Source organism: Eulemur rufifrons, chromosome 30, assembly GCF_041146395.1.
Source record: "Eulemur rufifrons isolate Redbay chromosome 30, OSU_ERuf_1, whole genome shotgun sequence".
Lineage (NCBI taxonomy): Eukaryota > Metazoa > Chordata > Mammalia > Primates > Lemuridae > Eulemur > Eulemur rufifrons.
In genome coordinates, this window is record NC_091012.1 from 39,385,750 (window position 1) to 39,402,396 (window position 16,647).

The following is a 16,647-nucleotide window of genomic DNA, read 5'->3' on the forward strand; positions in this document are numbered from 1 at the left end:
TAGTGGGAGGTATTTGGGTCAGGGAACAATCCCTCATGAATGGCTTGGTGCCATTCTTGAGGTAGTGAGTTCTTGCTCTGGCTAGACAAGATTAGTTCCTAAGAGAGAAGGTTGTTACAAAGCGAGGTTCCTCCTCTTGTGTAGCCCCCTCTGCACATGTCCCCAGTTCTCCTTTGACCTTCTCAGCCATGTTTTGATGCAGCAAACAGAAGCCAAGAAGATTCTGCCACCACACTTCTTATACAGCCTGCAGAACCGTGAGCTAAATAAACCTCTTTTCTCTATAAATTACCCAGTCTCATGTATTCTGTTATAGCAACACTAAGTGTCCTAAGACAGAAGGATTCAGTTGAAATGAAGATATTGAATATATTTAGAAAGAAAAGATGGCTGACAGTGTAACGTTCCTGAGAAAGCAGGAGGGATGAGATCAGTGATTTTCAAGTGTGGTCCCTGGGCCAGTAGCATCACCATCACCTGGAACTGGTTAGAAATGCAAGTTCTTGGGCATCACTTCAGACTGACTGAATCAGAAACTTCAGTAGTGGAGCCTAGAGTGCTGTGTCTTAACAAGTCTTCCTGGGTATTTGGATATGCACTCAAGTTCGAGAGCCACTGTATCATGGACAAAAGGAAGGATATCTCTTTTACTGTAACAAGAGAGAAAGAATATCAGAAAAATATAGATATGGATAGATGTATTAGTTTGGTATAGGGAAATTCGTTCATTCATTCAACAAATACTTATCATTATTTATATTTATTTATTTATTTTTATTTCAGAGTATTACGGGGTACAAGCATTTAGGTTATAAATATTACCTTTGCACCACCTCAGTCAGGGTTACAAGCATGCCCAACCTCCAGACATCCCGCACAGTACCCATTAGGTGTGAATTTACTCATCTCCTCCTCCCCCTTCCCACCTGCCTGACACCCTATGAATGTTACTTCCCATATGTATGCATTACTGTTGATTGATTAGTGCCAACTTAATGGTGAGTACATGTGGTGTTTGTTTATCCATTCTTGTGATACTTCACTTAGAGGAATGGGCTCCAGCTACATCCAGGATAATACAATAGGTAGTTCACCACTATTTATTATAGCTGAATAGTACTCCATGGTATACATATAGCACATTTTATTAATCCACTCATGTATTGATGGACATTTGGGTTTAACAACCCCATTAAAAAGTGGGCAAAGGACATGAACAGAAATTTTTCAAAAGAAGATAAACTAATGGCCAATAAACATATGAAAAACTGCTCAACATTTCTAATCATCTGGGAAATGCAAATCAAAATCACAATGAGATGTCTCTTAACTCTAGTGAGAATGGCCTTTATCAAAAAGTCCCCAAACAATAAATGTTGGTGTGGATGTGGAGAGATAGGAAAACTCATACACTGCTGGTGGGACTGCAAACTAGTACAACCTTTATGGAAAGTAATATGGAGATACTTCAAAGAACTAAAAGTAGAACTACCATTTGATCCAGCAATCCCACTACTGGGTATCTACCCAAAGGGAAAAAAGACATTCTATAAAAAAGATATCTACACTCGAATGTTTATAGCAGCACAATTCATAATTGCAAAGACATGGAAACAACTCAAGTGCCCCTCAATACAGAAGTAGATTAATAAAATGTGCTATATGTGTACCATGGAGTACTACTCAGTCATAAAAAATGATGAGATACCTATTGTATTATCCTGGATGGAGCTGGAGCACATTTTTCTAAGTGAAGTATCAAAAGAATGAAAAAGCAAACACCACATGTACTCACCATTAAATTGGTACTAATCAATCAACAGTAATGTGCACATATGGGAAGTAACATTCATAGAGTGTCAGGCAGGTGGGAGGGGGAGGAGCGGTTGGGTAAATCCACACCTAACGGGTGCTCTGTGGGCTGTCTGGGGGATGGGCAAGCTGGTTGAGTGGTGCAAAGGCAATTTATGTAACCAAAGCATTTGTACCCCCATAACACCCTGAAATAAAAAAATAAAAATTTTTTTAAAATAAAATGTGCATACAACTAAAAAAAAAAAAAAACCCAAGAGGTCTTAGATATGATACCAAAAGCAACATCCATAGGGATAAAAATCAATAAATTAGACTTCATAAAAGAGATATTCTGCAAAGAAGACATCTACACTTGAATGTTTATAACAAATAATTATTAAATACCTAATATGTACGAGGCATTAAAGATACAGACCAACAAATTCCTGACCTTATAGAGTTGACATTCTAGTGGGAGGAGATACAATAAACAAATAAATAGAAAACATCTATTATAATGAGGACCTTGGATTTTACTCTGAGTGAGTGGGGAAAGTCACTACTAGAACGTAAACTCTATGAAGGCAGGAATTTTTACCTGTTTTGTTCACTGCTGTGTCCCCAGGGTCTTGCATGGTGCTTTGATTATGTTTGCTGAATGAAAAAATTGGAGAACGTTTTTAGCTGAGGAGTGACATCACTTGACTTGATTTATTATTTTATTTTATTTTATTTTATTTTGTTTTTTGAGACAGAGTCTCGCTCTGTTTCCCGGGCTAGAGTGCCGTGGCGTCAGCCTAGCTCACAGCAACCTCAAACTCCTGGGCTCAAGCAATCCTCCTGCCTCAGCCTCCCGAGTAGCTGGAACTACAGGCATGCGCCACCATGCCCGGCTAATTTTTTCTATATATGTTTTTAGCTGTCCAGATCATTTCTTTCTATTTTTAGTAGAGACGGGGTCTCACTCTTGCTCAGGCTGGTCTCGAACTCCCGACCTCAAGCAATTCTCCTGCCTTGGCCTCCCAGAGTGCTAGGATTACAGGCGTGAGCCACCGCGCCCGGCCTTGATTTGTATTTTTAAAGAGATTGCTGTGTTGGGAATAGACACTTGGGGTCAACAGTGGGAGCATGACAGCAGTTAGAGACTACTGCAATACTGTAAGCTAGACTCAATCATGGTTTGGTACAGGGGTGTAGTGGTGGAGATGATAAGATGTGGTCAGATTCGGAATCTATGTCAAAAGTAGAATCAGGAGGATTTGATCTGACATACTAGACGTAGGGTGAAAGAGAAAAAGCAAAGTCAGGGATTTCGGTTTGAATAGCTAGACAGCTGGAATTGCCATTGATTCAGAGAGGGAGGAGTATGGGTGAGACAAAAGTGTGCGTTGAGGGGGAAGCGAATGAAGATCTGGAGAAGAAGCAGATTTATGGTAAAGCTAATGAAGCTTAGGTTTCAGGGCCTTTCATTTGCTCGGCTTCTAACAATATTCAGTAAGTAATTTTTGAGGTTTTTTTTTTTTTTTTCTAAAGAGGGATCCTCAAATATTTGGGTCTGCCCCTCATCAGAAGTCCCATTTTAAACATGTTAAATTTAAGATGTCTATTAGACATCTGTTATGGATTGAATTGTGTCTTCCTAAAATGTGTGTTGAAGCCTTAAACCCCAATGTGACTGCTGTATTTGGAGATAGGGCCTTTAGGAAGGTAATCAAGGTTAAATGAGGTCATAAAGTGAGGCCCTAATTTGATAGGACTGATGTCATTATAAGAAGAGGAAGAGACACTAGAGAGCTTGCCCTCTCTCCCTACACACACAGAAGAAAGGCCACGTGAGAACAGAGTGAGAAGGTGGCTATCTACAAGCCAGGATACCTCGCCAGGCATCAACTCTTATGGGATCTTGATCTTGAACTTCCAGCCCCCAGAACTGCAAGAAAATAAACAACTGCTGTTTAAGCCATCCAGACTGTGCAGCTATCTAGTAGGCAGCAGAATGTGAGTCTGGAGTTCAGGAGAGAGGTCTGGGCTGCAGATATAAATTTGGGATCATAAGCATATAGACAGTAGTTAAAGGCATGAAACTGAATACATCATCATGGGAGTGAGGGTAGATAAAGAAGAGAAGAGGTGCAAAGCCAGAGCCACAGGAATCTCCAACATTGAAAGTTGGGTTGATGGTGAAGAACCAACAATGGAGTGGGAAAGAGCAGCAGCTATGAAGGGGCGAGGGAAACCATAAGACTGTAGCATCCTAGAAACCATGGGGAGAGAGTTTAATAAGGAGAAAGGTGTGACTGTGTCAAATGCTGCTGACAGGTCCAGAAAGATGAGGACAGAACATACTATTAGATTTTGCAACATTACATGACTGTTTTGCATCCAATGGCTTCAATTTTCTCTGTGAAGTAGGAGGCATGGTCATCAGTTGAGATATGGGTGGGGTGGAGAAAGTTGGGGAGACGACCAAGTGGGACATTTAAGAAGAATGAAGAAAGTTTGAAGACATCACTGGGGAAAGTGGAAGTGCTAGTTGAGCAAAGAGAAGGAGCAGGATTGCTGGGCAGTATGAAAGGCCTATTTGAGATGTACAAAAGGCACTTGGATTCACAGCTACAGCAGGGGACAAGATTGTTAAGGGTTAATAAAGTGCTTCTTTTTTAAAATAAAAATAAGAACAGCAGATCCTTGTTTAGGGCCTCAAAGACAACTTCAAGATAAGAAAGAACAGGATGCTGACAGTCCAGGAGAGGCCACTTGGACCTCAAGGGAATGTCATGTAGCAATGTCCAGCTGTAAGAAATCACATAGCCAGAGACTGCTGAACAAGCTTTTATCCCTACACAAAGAGCTGCCCCTGAAGCAGTTTGACACTAGGCTGCCCCAGGTGACATTTGTTGTCCTGATGTTGCTTCCCATTTCCTGGCTGGCCTCAGGGACCATGTATACATGTGTCTCGTATATTGCAAGTAGACTCTGCAATGAGACCCAGATGGCTGGGTTCTGACAGCCTTACTAATGCATTCCTTGCCTTTCTAAGGATAATAGTAACAATAACATTTAATACTTTATGGGCTCTTTTCTAAGTACTATACACGTCCACTCATTGAATGTTCAGCACAACCCTATGTGGTAGACACTACTGTTATTCTTATTTTACGGAGAAAACTGGGACTCAGAGAGGTTAAATAACATGCTCATGGGCACACCAGTAGGAAGAAGCAGAGCCAGAATTCAGACCCAGGCAGACTGACCAAGAGGGTATGAAACATAGTGAGTGGTTACCATGTACATGCCAGGCAATACAGTAAGCACTTTACATGGATTATCTCATTTAATCCTCAGTACAACCCATGAGGCTGACACCATTACTATTCCCATTTTACTAATGAGGTTAACTTAACCCAGATCACATAGCTAAGAAGTGGTGGAGGCCATTTTTGACCTTAGCAGATGGGGCAGGGGCAGGAGAGCTAGTACCAGACTGCCTGATATATATCTTCTAGATAGATGTGAAAATGAATAGATGTTTCTTGTTAGAAGCATATGGATTTTCTCTCAAAGGGCCCATAGCCCCTGATGTAATAAGGGCTCCATGGCTCACAATGGAGGATGAGGCTGGAGATAAATATTTGGGAATAGTCATCATATAGCTGGGATAGAATTAGATCTCATTGGAGAGAGTGTGGACAGTGGAATGTAGACAGCCCAGGACTGATCCCTCAAAGACTTCAACATTTAAGGGGTTTGCAGAGGAAAATCCAGCAAAGGAGGCTGACATTAGGCCTATTTTCCTCCTGCCTGAGAGTCGTGGTGTGAAGCCAGGAGAGGATGGGGTACCAAAAGGGAGGGAGTGGCCAACAGTGTCAAATGGTCAAGTACAATGAGAAATGAGAAGTATGCAGTGGCTCTAGCAGCACAGGGGCCGTGGTGACCTCACAGAGAGCTGTTTTGGTGGAGATATGAGGGCAGATTGCATTTAGGGGAGAAGTCAAGGGGAGGTGACAGCAAATGCAGACAGCTCTTTGAAGAAGCTCAACTGTGAAAGGAATGAGCGATATGATTTAGAGTCAAGAGAGATTTTTTTTTTTTTTAAGATGGGAGAGATTTGAGTCTGTGTACAAGTGAGGAGATGGGGAAATGAAGGCTGAAGATATAGGAGAGATAAGGGATGGATTGAGCAGGGCCTCTGAGAAGAGCACTGGAGGCGGGACTAGCCTGGGAAGAGAAGAGTGGCCCCTCATGCCCTGAGACCAGAGGCAAGTTAGTACAGGTGGCGGTGGATCAGTCAAGTTTGGAGGTAGAGAAGGGTCTGGCTCCCCACCTCTCTTACACCTGATGCTTTCTCTTTTGTCTGTGAAGTAACGTCATTTGTTTAGAGTGAGAGGAGTGCAGAGCATGTTGGGTGCTAGAGGAAATTAACAATAAATGAGGCATGCCTATCAATGATTGGCAACGTGCCAGGCCATTTATGTACACACTTCAGTTATTCTTCACAACAACCCTCAGAATAGGTATCACCCCAGTCTCTAGATGAAGAAGCTGAGGTACTCAGGGGCATAGAAAGTTTGGAATAGCTGAGCAATGGAAAAGGAAAGGTAGCTGGTTAAGCTGAATAAGGTAAAAGAACTGACGGAACGCTCTCAGGGCTGAGCCGAGATGGGCTATCGTGACTGCGGACTGGCTTCAGTCTGCCTACCTGTGCCCTTTGCTTCAGCTGTGGCCTCCCCAGCTCCTGGAGGAGGAGTATACAGATGGTCACACTGAAGCAGAGTCAAGGGCCAGGCCCAGTTGAGGGATAGAAGGCTGAGGAGTTCGGGTGCTGGAGCAGAAGCAATTCAAGGGGTCACACAGGGAGTCCAGGCTGAGGGAGGGATGCGAAGTCAGATGCAAGTGGAAAGGCTGGACAAATAGGGACTGCTCACAGTTCTGGGAATCTGCTGGAGGTTTAAGGAATAGATTCATTGGGAAAGTAGGAAGAGCAGAAAGCTGTGGTCAGGTCTGAGAGTGAGATTTTGGAGGAAGTGTGCCCAGAGATGGCAAAGCCAAAGTTATGTCCGTGGGCATGTGGTATGAGGTTGAGCATGAGGCCCTGGAGGTGAGGAGAAAAGGGAATTTTGAGGATGCTGGAGGAGAAGGTGAAGCACCTGGAGGTGAGCGGCGCCTCCATGGCAGAGGACCTCTGCCGGAAGAGTGTCATCATTGAGACCTCTGCCATGGACAGCCAGATCGATGCGTCTGTGGCAGCAGCTCACCCAGACTGCAGCGGGCTGGTCAGACCTGAGAGACCTAGTGAAGCCAGGCAACGAGAACCTTCGGGAGATGAACAAGAAGCTGTAGAACATGCTGGAGGAGCAGCTCACCAAGAATATTCACTTGCACAAGGACATGGAAGTTCTGTCCCGGGAAGTTGTGTTGCTCAGCAAGGAGTGCGTGGAGTCTCCTGATCCAGACCTAGAGCCAGGACAAACCAGCTATAGACCTGCAGACTTCACCCACTTCCTCCCCTTCCCACCCCCAGGACGCCATTCCTTTGGGCTGTGGCGGGGAAGTGGGGGCCGGAGCCAACATCGGATAGATTGGGAGACTGGACATTAAAGGGTCTGGATGCCCGATGGCTGATGTTTATGATCCCATCTTAGGGCAGGGGCCCCGAGGCACTGGGGATCCTGAGGGAAGGGACAAGAACTTCTCCTCTTTCTTGGCCCTGGCTCCCAAAGTCTTCTGCCTTTATTTCTGCATGAGCTCTCCCTCCCAGAGACCAGCTCTTTTTAATTTTATCTTATTTTTGAATTTATGTCTGGAGCCTGGATAGTCTGCATTTGGTATTGGGGATGTTGGGGAGGGGTGCAGTCCATGTTCAGTGTTCCAGCAACGTGTGTATGTATAAAGGCTGTGCAGCCAAAATCCCATCTGGCCAGATGGGCCCACCTACACCACAAAAAAGAAAGAAAAAGAAAAGGGAATTGTGAGGCCTATGTTTTGGGGGGTATGTGTGTCCACATAGGCTTTGGAGTCACCCAGGATGTGGCAGCGTGTGAGGTTTGGAGCTGAGGCAGATGGCAACCTCATTTCTTCTCGTGGTTGGGGAGAATGAGCAGCCTCCATTGGTTGAGGGAACACTACCTGGCTACCTGGGAAATGGCGGATTCACCCTGAGGCTTGGGGTAGTAAATGACTAGAAGAGGCGTCCAAACCAGGCTTTCTTCACATCCAAGGTCACCACGGTGGCTTTTTAGTTAACATTTAAATAGTACTTTACAGTTTATAAAGTGTGCCTCAAGTTAAATATTCTACTTCATGAATTTTAGGCACAGTATCTTAGCATATTTTCTGGCCAGAACAGCTTGGAAATTGAGATGATGCTGGCTTGCACAAAGTTACAAATGTGTTTTGAACAATTTTTAAAGTCTAGGTTAACAGTATTCTCCTGGTATCTGACACATGGAGCCTATTCAGCTTTTGTTCTTTCCTCCCCGTCCCCCACCAAAACAAACAAACAAACAAACAAACAAACTCCTAGCATCGTATGTTGCTTTCCAGATCACTGGCCTCAATGGAGCTTTTTGCCCCAATGAACTGAAAGACCAGAATTACGGCTTCTGGCCTAATACTTCTTTCCTACCACATGAGGGCAGACTTTTTAACAAAAAAAGGGGGAAACAACTGTTTACCTTGTACTATATAGAACTGAAAATAGAAGTTATGTTAAGGCCAGATTGTGTGTGGTTTCTAGGTCTTGACAAATCTACCACTCTCTTTAAACCTGCAACTCTTCCTGTTCACCAAAGGATGAACTGATTCCTTCTTTTCCCTTCTTTCTTCTTTCCTTCCTTCCTCTCTCACTCCTTTACTCCCATAAATATTTGTTGAGCATTTACTCTAAATGAAATATGGGATGTTGAGTTCAATTCAAACTTCAAATAAACAATACATTTTTAAAGTATAAGTATGTCCCATGCGTATACTTGGGGCATACTTATATTAAAAATAGTTATAGTTTATCTGGAATTCAAATTTAATTGGGTAGCCTATGCTTTTATTTGTTAAATCTGGCTACTCTAACCCTGGGCTAAGAGCTGTACTGGAAACTGATGAGCTTGGACTGGGCACAGAGCTCCCAGTCTCCTGGCAGAATCATGCCTAAAATAGTGTGTAGTGCCATGCTAGAGCCATGGGGACAGAGGTGAGGGGCAGCTGGCCCAGCATGGGCAATTAGGGATGACGACCTCATCTTCAATGCTCCCTCTTGCCCCTTATGCTCCACCTTTGCATATTCCATTCTTGAGCCTGCAACTCCCAGCTCAAGTGTCTCCTCCTCTGGGAAGCCTTCCTTGATCTCTCCAAGGACAGCTGTCACCTCGACACTTTGTATCCACATCTCTAATAACATGTAGCACTCTATGATTTACATTTCTGTCTTATCCAACAGACTGTATGGAACTAGAGGTCAGAGATTTGCGTCTTGCTCATCTCTGTTTCTCCATTGCTTAACACAGTGCCTGGCACATAATAGGCACTCAAAACATGTACAATTTAAAAAATGAGCGGTTTTAGCTCCCGATGTTAGGAAAGTCAACGGATTTTTCTTTGCCCCAATTTGGCTAACATATACAAGAAACGATCTGATTCAATGACCTCTAATGTTTTTTACAGATCTAGGAAGAGTCTCATGATTCCAAGTTAAGTTGGAGATTGGCAAGGCACATGCAGTAACCCCTAAAGTGCAGAATGTTGCTATATTCTGAATGTTTGTGTCTCCTCCCAAGGTGATGGTATTAGGAGGCGGGGCCTTTGGAAGGTGATTAGATCATTAAGGCTGAGCCCTAATGAATGGGATGAGTGCCCTTATAAAAGAGGCCCAACAGAGATCCCTTGCTCCTTCTACCATGTGAGGACACAGCAAGAACCAGAAAGCAGGCCCTCATCAGACACTGAATCTGCTAGTGCCTTGATCTTGGACTTCCCAGCCTCCAGAACTGGGAGAAATAAATGTTTGTTATTTAAGTTTATGATATACTTGTTACACCAGCCTGAACAAAGCTAAGTGTTAATTAAATAAGAGCTAACATTTACTGGATGCTTACTCTGTCCTGGGCACTGTTCTAAGTGCATTACGCTTACAGGTAAGATAACATCAGCATCAGCTCTGGAGCCAGACTGTCTGAATTCATGGTTCAGCTGTGCCACTTCCTACCTGCTGACCTTCGACAAGTTGGTTAACTTCTGTGTGCCTCAAATTCTTCATCTGTAAAAGGGGGATGATAATGATGATGATGCTAAATCCTACTTCATAGGGTTGTAAGGGGATTAAAATAAAGTAATATATGTCAAATACTTAGAACAGTGCCTAGCATACAATAAATATTTTGTCTGTGTATACACACAGACATAGATTTGTAACATATAAACATATATAGAGAATAAAAGTATATGCATATATATAAGCTTACAGCCCTATCAAGAAGATATTCTTATTATCCTCATTTTACAGATAAGGAAAGAGAGGCTCAGAAGGGGCAAATAATTTCTTAAGGTCATACAGCCAGCCCTCCTAACCACTATGCAAAATTGCCTCTGTTTCTATTTGTTTTAAATAAGCTTTTTATTTTAAAATAATTTTAGACTTACAGAAGAGTTGCAAAGATAGTTCAGAGAGTTCTCATATATATATCTTATACCCCTCTTCCCCTAATGTTGACATCTTATATAACCATCTACATTTGTTACAAGACTTTTTGTGTTATCTTTTTCAGCTTTATTGTGGTATACTTATTATGTAAAAAATTGCACATATTTAAAGTATACATTAGTTTGGACATATACATACACGCTTGATGCCATCACCACAATCAAAATAATAAAGATATGCACCACTTCCAAAAGTTTATTTTTTTCTTTGAATTGCATACTTTAAATGTGTACAGCTTTTTACACGTCAATCATACCTCAATGAAGTGGTTTAAAAAACAAGTGAGAAATTAACATTGGTACTATGTTACTACTATTACTAACTCAATTATAGACTATTAAATAATATTAAATATTAACTAAACTATAGACTTTGTTAATATTTCATTAGTTTCCCCATGAATACCCTGGTGTTTTTTTTTTGTTTGTTTGTTTGTTCCAGGATCCAATCCAAGACACCATGTTGCATGTAGCCATACTGCTTCTTAATACTCATTGAGCAGCTATTCTGGGTCAGGCCCTATACTGGGCATTCAGGATAGAGAGATGAGTAAGAAACTACTGCCCTCAAGAAGCTCACAGTACTTAGGGAAAGAGAGAGAAGCATGCTCTCAGTTATAAGAAAAGGCAGTCAGTGCAATTATAGTTAAGCACAGAGGGTTGTGGGATACTCATAAGGAACTGCCAATTCAGACTGGGACATCCAAGCTGAGAAGTGCAAGATGAGTAGGACTTAGGCAGGCAAAATCAGGGTGTCTGTGTGCCTGGGGTGGGGATTTGGGGGTTTTGCAAACAGTATTCAAGCTGGAAAAACATCATGTGCAAAGACCCAGTGAGTAGAGAATGAGTATAGCCAGTTTTGGGAACTGCTACATCTCCCAAGAGTTCACTGCAAACTCTGAAATTCCTCTCTTTACTGTAACCTTCTACATGAGATCTGACCTCTTCTAGGCCTTCAAGTCCTTTCTATGTTTGAGGGTCATCTCTTCCTTGCACATAGTGCCTCATTCTCTTTTAGCTGCATTCATTTCCAAACTGAGCTTAAGTTTAGTCACAGCAAGACTGAACTCTGAATTCCCCCAGCCAATCCCTGGGAAAACCCTACTCAAGCAAAAGTCAGGAACTGGTTAATTTTGCTATAATTTCTTGTTAATACTAGCCAATCCTCAACTTCATGATGTATGGTAAAGGCCTGAGATGTGGAGTCAGGTGGACATGGGTTCAAATCCTGACTACCCCACTTACCCTGGACAATGTTACCATCTTAAATCTTTTCCTCTTCTGTAAAATAGGAATAATAATACTATATACTTACAAATTTGTTGTGAAGATTAAAGACAATATTGGCAAAGTTCTTGGCATAGTGCCTGACACATAGTAAGTACTCAATAATTGGTTTTAGTATCAATCACCTTTTCATTTATTATAAGGTCAATCTCCAAGATGCTATCTATAGGACCTATTCCAAACCTTTTCACTTTTTTCAGCCTTTAATTCTCACTTTCCTCCCTTACCTGCTGTGTTCTTTGTTCTCTTTCTACTTCTGTGATAGTCTCTTGCATTGCCTTTCCTGGCTTTTCTTCCTCCCTTATTCCTTAAATGAAGGTATTGCCTCAAGATCCTATGCTCAAAGCTCTTATTTTTCTGTATTATCTCTCACAGCAATTTCATTTCAGGTTTATATGAATAACTTCCAAATGTTTATCTCTGGTCTCAGCTTTTCACTTGAGCTCCAGACCTGATTTCCAGACTCCCAACTGGCCATCTTCATCTGGATGTCCTGAGAACCCTGCACACCTAGTCTATGTGAAAGTCATTGGGGGGAGGAGAAATATCTTTTCCTCCCAGGTTGCTAGGTTCATGGGTGAGGCCCCTATAACAAAAGATATATTAACAAGAGAAATGCACACAAATTTATTTAATAAGTTTTACATGAAATGGGAGCTTTCATAAGGAAATGAAGACTCAAAGAAATGGGTAAACCTGGTTTTTTAATGCTAGGTTTGATGAAGAAGCAGATGGTGGTGGAGAATCATGATTGCATAAAAGTATAATCTAATGGTAATAAACTAGGGGGAACTCAGTAAGGCCTGTTTATTTACATTCTTCTCTCTGACCCTGTGTCTTCAGAGATAATGATGTTCCTTTCCTCCAGGTATAGACAGGACATCTCTCAAATGAGGTTCTTATGACTTGCTTTGAGGGAAGGTTAGAAAATCCTTCTTATGTTTTATAACCTGTTTCAGGGGAGAGGGCAAGGGAAAAGTGAGAGTGAACTTCCTGCTTCTGTTGTTTTCTCAAATGCCAAGCAAGGTGCCATGTTTTGGGGTAGCATGTCCTGAACACTATCATCATCATTTCCAACTTTGCTCCCCATCCCCACCTCAGACCTGTTCCTTTTGACTGTCTTATATCTGTTAACGGTTTCACCATTTTCTCAGACCCTGGGTTTAACACCTCAACCTCTTAGGGTCCTAAGGGATTACTATTGCAATTTCCACATTCCCATTCTCACTGCTGTCAACCAGATTTACACTGAAGCATCTTGTTTTGCATTGGAGGCAATCTGTTTCCAGTGAATAGGCTGTTTGGCCACTATCTTATCCAGAGTATTCCCTTTTCCTACTAACAAGATTGCTGGGAAATATGATTCAGAAATTTGCTTGGTGAGTAAGGATTTAAAGCATAGGGAGGGGTATAGTCTTGAGGGATATTTCATTCCAGCTATGATGAAGCCCCAGAAACTGACTCTGCTCTGTAGCAAATGGTGCCCTTCTAAGGAAAGGATTATATCCCCTAGATTCAACCTTTCTCTCCCCCACATGGACCAAGAAACATGTTAGCAAAATAGGCTCTACTTTTTTGCAATCCTGAGGCCTACTGAGAAACATTACCGAGTGTGTTAACACAATTGGCTGTGCCACAGTAGAGTTGACAGTGTCTGCTTCCACTATGAGTTGATTCAATTGGTTGACATCTCAAAAAAGCAATCTTAATCCTACCAAGCAATTTCATTCTTAGGCATTATACTCTAGAGAAACTCTTGCACATGGTCTTCAAAGACATGAAAAAGATTACTTACAGTACCAAACTGCCCCAAACTAGACACAACCTAAATCCCCATCAGTAGTAGAAAGAATGAATAGATGATGGTATACTTATACAGTAGAATACCAACAACAACAAAAAGAATGATCTACAGGCCCACACAAAACCATGGATAAATCTCAAAAGCAATGTTGAACAAAGTAAGTCAGAGGACACATACAGCATAATTCCACTTATATGGAGTTCAAACCCAGGCAAAACTAAGTAATACCATATTGGTTGGAGATAAACATATGTGATAAAAAAACTGTAAATATAAGCAAGCAACAATTAGCACAAAACTCAGGAGAGTAGCTAGCTCTTGGAGGTCAAGAGGCAGGATGGTACGTGGAGGAAGGGCATGGAAGGTTTTACGAAGGTATTCTATTTCTTAAGATAGGTAGTGGGCACACGGATTTTCATTTCATTATTAATCTTTAAACTGTGCAGATGCATTAAATACACTATTATAAACAATATACTTCATGTTTTCTTTTCTTTTTAGAGACAGGGTCTCACTCTGTCACTGAGGCTGGAGTACAGCCTTGAACTCCTGGGCTCTCAAGTGATCCTCCTGCCTCGGTCTTCCAAAGTGCTTGAACAGGCATGAGCCACTGTGCCTGGTCTACTTCATGATTTTTAAAAGTCATTTTTTAAAAAGGTAATATTGTTTCCAAGTTCTTTGAGAAGATGACCTTTCCTTTTAGCTAGATTGCTCTTGCCCTACTTCAAAATTCACTTCAAACTTTGCTTGGGAAGCTGCCTCCGACTCGTCAGGTTGATTTATTTAATACAGAATACTTCAAGCACACACAGAAATAGAGAGAATAGTATAATGAATCACCACATAACTGTCACCCAGCTTCAACAATTATCAACAAATAGCTAATCATGTTTCTAGACCCTGACACATTCCCCTCCCACCAGTGGATCATTTGAAAGCAAATCTCAGCCATCCTACTTTTCATAGGATATAAATACTTTAGTATTTAATTAGCATTAAACTAACTACTTTAATAAGAATCTCTAAAATATAGGGGTTCTTTAACAAAAAGGCACAACCCCAGTACCATTATCCACTCAAAAAATTTAATAACAACTCCTTAATATCAAATATCCAGGTAGTGTTCAATTTTCCCCAAGCATCTTTTGATTTGTTTGGACCAGGATCTAAACAGATTTCACACATTACATTTGGTTGTCATGTTTCTTAAGTCTCTTTGAATCTAAGGTTTCCCCTCCCTCTTATTTTTTTCCTTGAAGTTTATTTGTTGAAGAAACCACATCAGGTCAATTTCCTACATTCTGGATTTCTGGCAGATTTAGTTGTTCTCTGGCCATTTTCACAAACCTCTCTGTCTTTCCTTTTTTCCACTATTTTTTTTTTTTTGAGACAGAGTGTCATTTTGTTGACCAGGCTAGAGTGAGTGCCGTGGCATCAGTCTAGCTCACAGCAACCTCAAACTCCTGGGCTCAAGCTATCCTACTGCCTCAGCCTCCCGAATGGCTGGGACTACAGGCATGTGCCACCATGCCTGGCTAATTTTTTCTATATATATTTTAGTTGGTCAGATAATTTCTTTCTATTTTTAGTAGAGACGGGGTCTCGCTCTTGCTCAGGCTGGTCTCGAACTCCTGACCTCGAGCGATCTACCCGCCTGGGCCTCCCAGAGTGCTAGGATTACAGGCGTGAGCCACCGCGCCCGGCCCATCCTTTTTTCCACTATTTTCTATTCTCATCTACACAGTTTTGGAGGGTATAGAATGGAGAACGGGGTAGCCCCTGCGCAGATCTCTATCCTAGGACGCTCTACACTCAAGTGGAATCATGTCTTTTTTTGCCTGTCTCCCTCCAACATATGTCTTGGGGACCAAGGCTGTATCTTACTTGCTTTTGTATCCTCTGCTTTACACAGAGTGGGTACTAAATGAATATTTATTGAGTGGGTGAATGATGTTGCTCTCTTGTATTGCTTATGTGCTATGCCTTCTTTTCCAACTTGTAGGAAGATAAAGAGTTTGTGAAACTTTGATTTCAACCCCCTGGGGTAAGGTATTATGCAAAATTCTTTTGATAGTTACTTTTCTTAAAAAGTTTTTTAAAATTTCATTGTGAAGAGCACTTTATTTATTGTCCTTTCCTTTGTTGCCCATTTCCTGAACCACAGCAGTCTTGATAAGCTTGTTTGAATTTAAAAACAAAAGTTGCCGGCCCTGTAACCTGATGGGGGGCTCCCAGCCTTGCCCTTAGAGGGAATTGTGGGTTAATGGCTTTTGAGTAATGTATTACTCACCACAGCTTCTTAGAAATTTCTTCTGAAGCAAATTATTGCTTCCTAAGATGCCTTTGCTCTTTTCCTTGAATTACAATTGTCATCCCTTCTTGTAGACAGCTGCCCCCCCCAACACGCTGTAAGAAAAATGTCCCCGAAAAAGCTGGGAATCAACTTCCTTCTATGCACTTACTCCAGTATTTCCTCTTGATTTTCAGTTGAGGCATATGTAGTCTCCAGTGCACATGGCTAAACATCCCTTTCCCTTCTGTTAGCTCTGTAACAGGTACTTGGACTCTTATTTATTGTCTGTTCTACTTTGTCACAAACTCAAAAGGTACTAAGATCACCAAATAAGAAAACTTTTCTATATGTTATTGGATTTGATAGTATTGTACTCCTTATCCATTTGATCCTGTGACTACCACTGATGTCCTTAGAATTGTTTTAGAAATACTTCCTGTTTTCCTAATTCCAGGAAATGAAACTGACTCATGGAACCTGCAGTATTATTTTTGTAAAATTGTTATGAACTGGATTCTATAATGTAAAATTCAACCAAACTAATCTTGCTGTAGCTCTGAGTGTGTAGGTTTTATGGAATTATGTTAGAAATGACAGGTGATGAAGTCTCTCGCTCATCATTTTTTAATGCAGCAGTTAGATAATAGTGAATTAAGATTTCCTGGAGAGCCAATTTTAAGCCATCAACTGGCAGTGAAAGATGAACAAAGACTGGATGACATGTTGAAATTATACCTAGTACATAAACTCATATCAAACACTTTTAATCTGGCAAACA

At 41.5% G+C, this 16,647-nt stretch overlaps 1 pseudogene; it reads left to right on the top strand.

The window, feature by feature from the left end:
• The first annotated feature begins 6,917 nt into the window (after positions 1-6,917).
• LOC138378874 (GRIP1-associated protein 1 pseudogene) lies at positions 6,918-7,392 on the top strand (annotated as a pseudogene).
• Positions 7,393-16,647: the final 9,255 nt, after the last annotated feature.